Source organism: Myotis davidii, unplaced genomic scaffold (assembly GCF_000327345.1).
Source record: "Myotis davidii unplaced genomic scaffold, ASM32734v1 scaffold221, whole genome shotgun sequence".
NCBI classification, from domain to species: domain Eukaryota; kingdom Metazoa; phylum Chordata; class Mammalia; order Chiroptera; family Vespertilionidae; genus Myotis; species Myotis davidii.
The window spans coordinates 459363-471093 of NW_006293349.1; positions in this window are offsets into that span (position 1 = coordinate 459363).

Here is an 11731-nt window from a genome sequence, read left to right on the forward strand (position 1 = left end):
TTATTTTACTTAGCATAACACTCTCAAGATCCATGCATGTTGTTGCAAATTATAATATTTCATATTTTTATGGCTAAGTTGTATTCCATTATATATGTATATATATGTGTCACATCTTCTTTATCTAATCATCCATCAATGAACATTTAGATTATTGTCATGTCTTGGCTATTGCAAATAATGCTGCAATAAACAAAGCCATGTGTATATCTTTATGAATAGTGTTTTCATATTTTTCAGGTTAATACCCAGCAGAAGAATTGCTGGGTCATATGGTAATTGCATTCTTAATTTTTTGAGGAACCACCATACTGTTTTCCATACCCGCTGCACTAATTTACATTCTCACCAACAGGAACACCTGATTTTTGTATGTTTATTTTGCAGCCTGCAACTTTATTGCATTCACTGATGAGTTTTAACTGTGTTTTGGTGGAGCTTTTAGGATTTTCCCTATAAGATCAGGCCATCTGCAAACAGAGCTCTTCCTTTCCAATCTGGATGCCCGTTTCTTGTTCTTGCCTAATTGCTCTGGCCAGAACTTCCAGGCTATGTTGCATAGCCACAGTGAAGTGGGTGTCCTCGTCTTGTTCCTGGTCTTAGAGAAAGAGCTGCCAGCCTTTCACCATTGAGTATGGTATCTGCTGTGGGCTCATTGCGTGTGGCTTTATTTATTATGTGGAGGTACCGCTGTCTGTACTGGATTTGTTGAAAGTTTTTGTCATGAATGTGTACTGAATTTTTCAAGTGCCTGTGTTGGTATCTGCACATTTGAGTAAGAATCTCATAGACTTTCTAGGTCCCCTTTGTCAGAGACAGGCCTTCACGAGTCAGTGGGGCTCTGGATCACGGGCAGGGGGTGGGGGTTGGGAGGTCAGCTAGCAGTGTCCTTGAGTAGGCGGGGCTTGCTATTGGAGACTCTGTGCAAAGATGCTGCCTGTGGTCTTACACCAGGGGTGCCACTGGCTGGGCTCTGCATTCAATCAGGGCCACTTGGGAGGCGTCCAAACGGAGCGGTTGCTGCTGTGCCTGGCAGTCAGTCAGGGCATTAGCTGGGCTCTGCAGTAGCCTCTGGTTGGGCAAGGTTGCTGAATGCTCCCTGGCAGGTCGTGCCCCTGGGCAGGGCTACTGGCTTGGCTCTGCAATTGCCTGTGGTCAGTGGGAGTCTCAGGTCATGATCCCCGACCCGAGAATGCCAATGGGGCTTCCACAGGGACTCTGTGTCCAGGCAGGGCCAGAAGCAGGGCTCTGAGGTCAACAAGGACTCAGACTATGCTCTGAGGCCAGCAGGGCTGCAGGCTGGTCTCCACAACAAGGCGGACTCCTGGCTGCTGAGAAGGGTCATTGGCCAGGTTCTCTTGACTGGCAGGGCCTGCAGCTCTATCCTGAGTGGGGCTAGTGACCAGGCTCTGTGGTCAGATGGGGTTGCTCTTCTGGTCAGTGGGGCTACAGGCTATGCCCCTCAATTGAACAGGGTCCTGGCCATGCTCTCTGACTGGGCAAGGCTATAGGGTGTGTGCAGCACTTGGGCAAGGCCCAGGCTGGGTGCTGGGGCTGGGGGAGCTGGGGCCGGCCTCTGGGGTTGCCTAGGGTCACTGTCCAGGATGCTCAATCTTTGTGGGGTCAGAGGCTGGACTTCACGACTGGCAGAACTGCTGGCCTATGCTGGGCCCCCAAGGGCTCTGGGACAGGCCCTGCAGCTCATCTTGGTGGTGTCTCCTCTAAACATAGTTGCTGGTTTGCTTCTGGTGAGGAAACAGCATTGGGAAGCACCGACGTCACCATCTTGATGGCATCGCTTTCTGAACAAAGCATCTTGATACTGGAGTTCATAAAGGGCATGTTTTGTGCTGAAACCAGTAAATAAGTTACAATTTAAGGGTCCATTGGCTCCAATACACAGAGTTGTTGTAAACAGATTTAACTACATGTGCTTTTGCGGCAACATATCAGAATGATGCTCAGACACTGAAACCCTCCAGGAAAGGAGGGAGGAGACCCAGGAAGGTCAGCAGGACTGACCAGGGAACAGGTCTGTGAAGACATGGATGAGCAAACACAATGTTTGTGAGGGAGACAAAAAATAGACAGATACTTCCCGTCTGCAAGCCAAACACTTGAGGGTGAATGTTGCCAGCATGCATCTCCTCGACTCTCTTCATGTCTTTTGTGTAGGTTTCCTCTTCCTTTCCTTGTTTCTTCATAGCTCCACATAAACCTCAGGAAATAGTCTCTGAAGGGCTTATTCCTATGAAAAGACAAGGTTAAATTAGATTCTTCATGTTCTCAAATCAGTCGGTCTGTTTAATATATTGCTAGTCCAGAAAAATTATTCAGCCTTCAACAAATTTTTCATGGGTTCCTCATTTCCCTTCTCCCAACCTAAGTTGTCTTTCATGGTGAATGCAATCTTGCTTTCAGCAATTTCAAAGTACCTTCACCTTATCCACATGATTTTAGGGATCAGAGAAGAGGCCAGATTAAATATTAACCTTCAGCTCTGTTGTGCATGCTGACACTCAGGCAAATTTGACTTTTCTGGGTTGATGTTTGGCAGGGGGTCCTATTTCTTCTAGCTGTAGGCTAGAAATTGTGGAATTTATGCAGAGGTAAGGTCTGCTTGCCTTGAAATTAAATGATAAAATGAACACTGGGAACTTGGCAAGGTATTCTTTTTTATTAAGTAAGTGAGGAAAACCTCCTCTATTATAAGCTTGGAAGCTTCAGGCCCCTCCTCCTCCCCCTCCCCCTTCCTCCTTCTTCCTCTCCTCCTCCTCCTCCCTCCTCCTCTTTCTGTCTATCTGTCTTTTATTTTATTGTTAGTGCAGTGATAGGGAGCAGGGAGCAGGTGTTCCTCACTGTAGCCTCTCTCACATTTTCTGACATCCCTGTGGGTTGTCTCATAGCTGTAGGACATTTTCCCTCTGTGATACATGGGTGTGGGGTCAGTGGGTCAACTACATTCAATACTTGGGGATTATTGTGGGCTGCAGAAGAGCATTATGGCCAGTGAGTACAATATAGCAATGCCAACTCAGATTCCACTGACAGGTAGAATTGCATATTATATTTAACCAATGTGTAAGTACAGTTAAGATCATAGAAGTTAAAGAATTTTTTAATTCTTCCACTCTAATTCACATATACTCCCCTTTTAAAAAATAATATTTGATTCTTCCTAGCTGGATCTGAAATAGCATATTTTTTAAAATAAAACTCAAAGTTTATATCATAATGTTATTCCATTTATCCTGAGCTACACACTAGAGGCCTGGTGCACAAAATTCCTGCACTGGGTGGGGGTTCCTAAGCCCGGCCTGTACCCTCTCACAGTCCAGGAGCCCAAGGGAGGGTGGGGACTACAGGCCTAAGCCATCAGTGGGACATCCTTACTGCTGCCTTGGAGGCGGGAGAGGCTCCTGCCACTGCTGCTGTGCCAGCTGTAAGCCCGGCTTCTGGCTCAGCAGTGCTCCCCTGTGGGAGTTCACTAACCACCAGGGGGCAGGTCCTGCATTGAGCATCTGCCCCCTGGTGGTCAGTGAGCATCATAGCAACCAGTCATTTCGTTGTTCAGTTGATTTGCATATTAGCTTCTTATTATATAGGATATATTGATTTCACGGAGAGGAAGGGAGAGGGACAGATAGAAACATCAATAACGAGAGAAAATCATTGATAGGCTGCCTCCTGCACTCCCCCTACTGGGGATTGAGTCTGCAACCAAGGCTTGTGCCCTGACCAGGAACAGAACTGTGAGCTCTTGGTCCATAGGTCAGTGTTTACCCACTGAGCCACACCAGCCAGGCACTGAGCTACAAATCATATTATCTTTATTTTAATCACTGGCAAAGTTGTGGAAGAAAACTTTGGCACCATTTCTTGTTTCCACATATCACTTAGCTTTCTGGGTAGGTTTTTATTTTACTTAATTTGTTTCCTTTTTAATTATATATATTTTTAAAATACCCACCTATCTTTTTCATAGAAGAGCAATGAGTTGATAAAAAACTATTGAGTTTAACAAATTGATGGAGTGACAATTTTAAACTTGTATGAGGACCATATAATTCTTTGTTCTGGCACTTTTTTTTTTTCATATTGCAATAGGCATTATTATGTTTCTAATTTCCTAGGACTTGGGCACTGTCACAATATTCATCAGGCTTTCAAAAGTTTGCTGATGGCTCAACCCAAGTGTTTAATCACCCTAAAATTTGTTACAATTAAACAAAAGCAATTTTATAATGTTTCACTAGATATATTCCAATTTTATAATAACAGATTCTCAGTTCAGGTTTTGGCTGCTTTTAGGATCAGAGAATTAAAAAACCTGCTGCTAAAAATCAAAGTTAATGAAATGTTTAGCATTTAAAGACTTTTTATACTACTTCCTAGTTGAAGCTTCTTTCGCTATAAAGGACACTATTCCTCTGGAATGTTTTTATGCTTCTTAGTTAAGGAGCTTCCATTTCCATAGACACTTCCTGCTGGAGCCTGTCGTCTACTGCAGATGGTGGTATGATAAGCACAGTCCCTAACTCCTTATGGTGCTCCTGTGTCCTTTCCTGCCTTCCTTTCCACCTTCCCTTTTCTTCCCGACCCTGAATTCCTGTCTCATCTGGTGGATCTGCTGGCTTCCCTGCTGGTGAGGCTTAGCTGAGGGCAGGGAAGGGTGCAGCTCCCCGTGATTGATGAGAGGTGCAGAGCCCTGTGGAGCCATCGCAATAAGCAAATCTCCGTTTCAGCAGAAGAGGTTCTCCAGGCCTTGATCCTGAACCGAGCATTTGCCTCACTCGATGGGTAGAAGGAAGGATGACTTTACTATTGACAAGGTCACGGGTCAAGCGGGGGTCATGCCCACTGTGACCCCATCCTGCCAAGTCAGAAGGGACCACTGGGTGCTGAGGTTGTGGCACTCAGCTAAGATGTATGTTGCCAATAAGTACAGCTGTTGTGAGAGTGGCACTGATATTGTGTTTTGTTAGGACTCTTATTGTTAAGAATTGCATTTTCCAATTGATGGAAGTACTTTTGGTACATTATCTATAATACTCTTTTTAATTATAACAGTGAATATGGAAATTAGACCGGAACATAAAATTAAAGATATTTGAATAATTACAGCGCAATCAAGTCAAAATTAAGGATGTCTTTTTTGATGTTGGATTATGTGAAACACAGCACATGAACATACGTGCTTTGAAAGTTGAAAGTATATCAATTTTGACAACACTACTGCATAAATTATCAAGTAGTTTGAGTATTTTTTGTTTGTTGTTTCTGAAGAACTTTTATGAGTTTATATGAGCCAAACTGACAACAAAGGCCGGAAAGCAAAATCTCAAATAAATGTCCCTCAGTGATTTTTTCCTCTCCATAAATCTTCAAGCAAAAATAGTAATTGCAAGGATGAATTTAGAACTAAATCAGGATGAGTGAACCAATATTGCAAGTAACGTCTTAATGTTTGCTCTTTGAAAGCAAAATTGTGTGGTCTGTGTTTGAAATAGTGCCAACGTAAGAGTGAAATGTGATTCTTTATGTTTAAAGGTGTAATCTGACTGATAGAACTGCCTGGAGGAAAATGTAATGAGTTAAGTCAATAACTGAGCATGTAAAGTATATTTATTTGTTTGGAGGGGTTTGTAGAAGGTAGTTTTATACATGAGAAATATTTTTATGCCATGTTAGTGTTGGAATGTAATAACAGTGAATTTAGAAGCACATGGGTTGGTCAGTAATATAGATGATGAGACAAATGAAATAGGAGGAGTAGGCTATGAATATTCTACTTTCTTGAGACCACAAACATGAGTGGACCAAGGATGCCACTGGAGTAAGACCAAGTGGGAGAGAGTCTGGATTACCGATGAGCCCACAGGCACACACCCGCTTTTGAGGTCAAGTCACCCATCTTCATTATTAGGGTAACCAGTGTTCAAATGATGCCCTCCCCTCCACACTTTAATCCCAATCCTGTGTAATATGGCATGACACATGTCATAGAGAACCCTGCAGATGCACATAAGGTATGGGACCTTAAAATAAGGAAATTACCCTGGATTTTCCAGGTAAACCCAATAAAAGCACATGAGCACTTTAAAACAAAACGGGAGGCAGAAGAGTCAGATGTGGTAGAAGAGGAAGACACAGTAGTTGCTCTGGAAGACGATGTCAGAGAGATTCCAGCCTCAGGAAGTTGGATACACTGTTCCTGGCTCTGAGGTGACCATGGCAGAGATTGGGAACGTCTTGAGCTAAGAGAATGGGGGAGTGGGACATTAGTTCTACAGCAGCAGTAGCCAGATTCTGCCATCAACATGAATGAACTTGAAAGGATTCTTCCCAAAGACTCTGAGAAGAGCCCCGCTTGCCAGCATCTCGATTTGGGCCCTGTGCAACCTTGAACAAAGCAACCAGGTGAGCCATTTGGACGTCTTACCCAGATAACTGTGAGATAATAAGCTTGTGTTGTTTTAAGCAGCTACATTTGTGGTTGTTTGCTAGTGACAGGGCAGCATTAGAAACGAATACAGAGACACAGCAACATGCACAAATTTTAAACATATACTATTGATTTTTTACAGAGAGGAAGGGAGAGGGATAGAGAGTTAGAAACATCCATGAGAGAGAAACATCAACACACCTCCTATTGAGGATGTGCCTGCAACCAAGATACATGCCTTTATCGGAATCGAACCTGGGACCTTTCAGTCCGCAGGCCGACGCTCTATCCACTGAGCCAAACCAGTTAGGGCAAAATGCACAAACTTTAAATGCACAGCTTGCTGATCTTTGCTCCTTCTATAGCCCCATGTAACCTTAAGATCAAGACATAGAATATGTTTGGACCCTTGGAAAGCCCCAGTATGCCCATCCTTCCTTCTTGCCTGTTCTGGCGGTCACCACTCTTCTGACTCCCACAGATTGCTTTTTCTTGGTTTTGAACTTCATCTAAAGGAAATCATGTATGTGCCTCATCTAAAGGAATTTCACCTAAAGGAATTTCATCATGAACTTCATCTGAAGGAATTCTTAAGGTTCTCCATGCGGTTGTACATAGCACTGCCACAGTCTCTCCGATACCCCTCTTACTCGAGCCTGCTGTGTCCTTGCATAGAGACATGCTAATCACTGAGTGACTCTGCTTGTGGCTCGAGGTGTCTTTTTCTTTCTTTAAGAACACCCTCCTCCGCCCTTGCCTGAAGGTGCCACTCCAGAGAAGACTGGAATATATACGAAAGTGATGATTGTTTATCAAAGATTTGAAGGAGCCTCAAATGGGACTGGGATCAGCAGGGGTTAATGGACTGGGAACAAAGAGATTTAGGATCCCTGCCAGTGCCCAGATTTCTACTGTGGGCCTTCCATCACTTCCTACCCCACCCACTCTCACCCCTGACATAAAAGAATACTGAGGTCAGGGCTCTCTGATGATGGATTTGAGGAACCTCTAAGGCCCCCATCTTCTCAGGCTGGCACCTTCTTGATGAATAAACCTTTCCTCACTCCAAGCTCTGACTTTTTGAATATTGGCCTTTTGAATTGTAGGGCGCATGGTATGGACTTCAACAGGTAAGAGCAATAGTTGCTTTTTTAAATTGCTACACAGTGATAGACAGTGATGCAGCTTTTAAAAATTGCCATTCATTGTATTAATACATCACAGTTTAGTGGTCCATTCTACTATTGATGGGTATATGGATTTTTCTGTTTTTTGACCATTATGATACAGCTGTGATGGACATTTGTGTGCATATATTTTTGGTAGACATATGTGCTTATTTCTCTTTGGTTCATAATAAGAAGGGAGTGGAACTGCTGGATTGTATGACAGTTTTACCTGTAGTATGTATTGCCAAAAAGACTCTGCTTCTTATTCTGTACCAATTTTGGACTCTCTCTTGGTACTAGTGGAAGAAAAGAGAGTCCATAAAACAGCTACCATACATATGGTTACCTAATTTATGATGAACAAATCACTGAAATTCAGTGGGGGAAAAGAAGGCCTTTCAATAAATTATTTTGGATATCTATATGGGGGCGGGGGAAATTAACCTTTTTCTTTAGCTCACGCTGCACGCACATTATGGTTCAAGTTAGATGATAAAACTAAAAGGATAAAATGTAACTCTTCTAGAAGAAAACATAGAAGAATATATTCATGACCTTGAGGTAGGTAAACATTTCTTAACCAGGATATAAAAAAGCTAATTCATAAAAGAAATAGTTGATAAATCTACCTTCATCAATATTGAGAGAAAGAAAAGACAATCTTAGCCTGAGAGAAGATATTTGTAATGCATGTATTCAATATAAGACATATCTAGAATGTGTAAATAAATCCTAGAAATCTATGTTTAAAGACAAACAGTCCAATAAAAAGTGGGTAGAAGGCTTGAATGGGCATTTCACTAAAGTGGATAATATCCCAAAGGCCAGCACACTCATGAAAAGGTGCTGGACACCGTCAGTCACCAGTGAGATGAGATCGCACAGAAAATACACCACACAGATGCCAGAATGATCACAGTTACAAAGACTGACAATATTTTTATAAGGATGTGGAGCAGTTGCAACTCATACATCGGTGAAAGTTAAATTGGTACAACCAATTCGGAAAACCTTCCAACACTATATCCCAAATCTAATCACATTAATATTTTAGTAAGAAAAGCCTTACCAAAGGAAGGAAAATAGCTTCCCAGGAGGGGAGCTGACCTGTGATTTGGTGAACTTTCTTATAGGGAGACTCCTGGGTGGGGATCGGGAGGTGAATAAAAAGCACCTGAGAGGTAAGTGAAGGGGTGTATTGACGCTGTCTGTCTGAGAGAAACGTGGACACTACACAAGCTTGTTTTTCTACTAACAGGGCCCAAACCACTGTTCAGTCAAACACATGTGAAGCTCAGTGGCCTCACCTGCCTGCCCTGTGCTGTAGGGCAGGCCCAGAGCTGGGGGCCAGTGGGGAGAGCGTTTGGGAGCTGGCTGGACTGTCAGCATCTGGCAGCCTTTTCACCTTTATTCTTCTGCCCCCACTACCCCTGAAGGCTAGGAAAGAAGGGGTCTGCCTTCTCCTCAAGGTTGCTAGTAAGTGATACTTTTCAATAAAAAGGTGCAAAAGTTTTACCAGAGCAGTTTCACATTCCTCTGAAATTATCAGTGTATTTTAAATTACCATCCAATAAAAATGTTACTGCTTCTAGAGTTAATGTTTTTCTTGCAACACCAAGCTTTAGTTGTTTTAATTTTTAAGAAACTAAGGTTATTTGCATAACAGGACTGCTCTCCTTTTTTGTGTGCCCTCTGATAAGAGGCAATTCTTTTCTTTCTTAGGCCCAATCTCCACTCTGTGTTCATACAAGGGAAGTTCTCTCTGATGACTAAGGGGCATGATGACAGCATTTTTATTTTATTTAATTAATTAAAAATATTTTTATTGATTTCAGAGAAGAAGGGAGAAGGAGACATAGAAACCTTAAGGATGAGAGAGAACCATTCGTCAGCTGCCCCCTGCACGCCCCACACTGGGGAAGGAGCCTGCAACCTAATCATGTGCCCTGACCCGGAATCGTACCCTGACCTCCTGGGTTCTTAGGTCCATGCTCAACCACTGAGCCACATCGACTGGGCAAGGACAGCGTTTTTAGCTGCTACCACATTTTCTGCTCTTTGTCTTTCTGCTGTTGATAGCACCCTTCTCTAATTCCTTCTAGTTCATCATCACTCTGTCTTGTTATAGAAAACACTCTCTGGCATTTTAACATTGATGACCTTCGTTTTCTCCCATGCCCATTTCTTCTACTTATGGATGAATATAGACTCTCATACTTTCTTGTGGTTCTTTATTGGCCAGAAGAAAGTAAATAACTTGATTGTGCTCAGAGCCTGTCTCACGCCTCATTGAGTCCTGGGGGTTGGCAGACGGCAGCACTGTCCCTGGCTCTGCAGAAGCATCTGATTTATTTTTATGAGCAAATTATAGTCTTTAAGACATGAGCACCAAGTCCCGGGTGGTGCCATATGCAGCATAAAAATGAAAGATGTTTTCCTGTATGTCATAAAATAACCCATGCATGTAATTCCTTTGAGGGGAAAAAATAATAGTTGCTTAGAACAAATTGATTTTTTAACCATGCTGTACAGTTGTCTTTCTAAAATCAATGATTTAGTTGCTTTGGTAAAAATCAAAGCATAAAAATGTCATCATTTACATCTTACTTAGAATAATGCAAAAGTTCAGATTTTCCTGGCCAAAAGTATAATCTCTTTATCTAATTTTCATAGGAGAGATTCTCCATTTGGAAGAATGCACCTATTCTCCTCTTCTAATACCAAATTTCTTGTGTTTAGAAATAGGTATCTTTCAATAAATGATGTCACAATGATGAATTAGCACAAGCAAACATCCTTTGAAAGCAGAAGGGCTAGCTGGATGAAGTTAGCTTTTGTAAACCTGAGACTAATTATAGGACGCCATTTGGACTTATTAGACAATAACGATAACCTTTAATCTTACAACACTTTACCACTTACAGATTGCTTTTCTTAATAAGCCGGCAGGTAGTCTTTAGTTCTATTTCTTCAGGCAAGAATAACACATCAGAAGTTAATTCACATGGCAATTAAGTGGCAGAAACCAGGTCAAAATTCAGTCTTCCTCTACTTCCTCTAGGATCCTAGAGACTACATCTTAATTCTAATTTTGATTTCAGTTATTTATAATTGCTTTTCCTAAAGGCTATGATGAAAATTGTTCCTTGATGGCTTAGCATGCTTAGAGCATCCGGCCTACAGCTAGGCATTGAAGGCCTTGAGTTCTCAGGGGGGTTCTTTTAATTCAGGAGGCATGCTTCCTCCAACAGGTTTTCTACTTGTCAATCAGCACAGTATTCATCAGGGGCATACAGCATGCAAGGTGTGGTGTTAGGCTCTGTGGCACCAGCAAGTAGGAAAAGCTGTTTCTCTCTGAGGAATCTGGTAGCATCTGGTGACAATGTTCCCTTCCCACTGGCACTGAGAGTCTCACAGGGTGTCGGGCATCTCTACAGCCAAGATCTCTTACTCTTTCTTCTTTCCCTCCCTCCCTCCCCCCTCTCTCTTTCTTCCTTTCTCCTTTCTTTCTTTCTTTCTTTCTTTCTTTCTTTCTTTCTTTCTTTCTTTCTTTCTTTCTTTCTTTCCTCTAGTCTCTTTTTCTTCCATCTGCATCATTTCTAGATTTCTATCTTCAATATTACTAACTCTTTCCTCCAGTTATCAGCTCTATTTCCTAAATGTGCTAGTTCATTCTTCATTTCCTTTATGGAGTTCTTCATTGCCAGAATTTCAATTGGTTCATTTTTTTTTTAAATATACATTTTATTGATTTTTGTCTTTTTTTCTTTTTCTTCCTTCCTTTCCTCCTCCCTCCTTCCTTTCCCTCCCCTCCCCTCCCCTGCCCTCACCTCATTTCTTTATTTCTTTCTTCTTTACTTCTTTCCTCTTTTTCTTTATTTTTTTAATATATTTTTTTATTGATTAAGATATTACATATGTGTCCTTGTCCCCACGTTACCCTCTCCCCCCCCCCCGCTCTTGCCCTCCCCCCCGTTGTCCGTGTCCATTGGTTAGGCCTATATGCCTGCATGTAAATTCTTTGGTTGATCTTTCCCCCTTACCCCCTCCCTCCCCTACCCTCCCTCCAAAGCCCGACAGTCCAATCAATGCCTCTCCATCTCTGGATCAGTCCTTG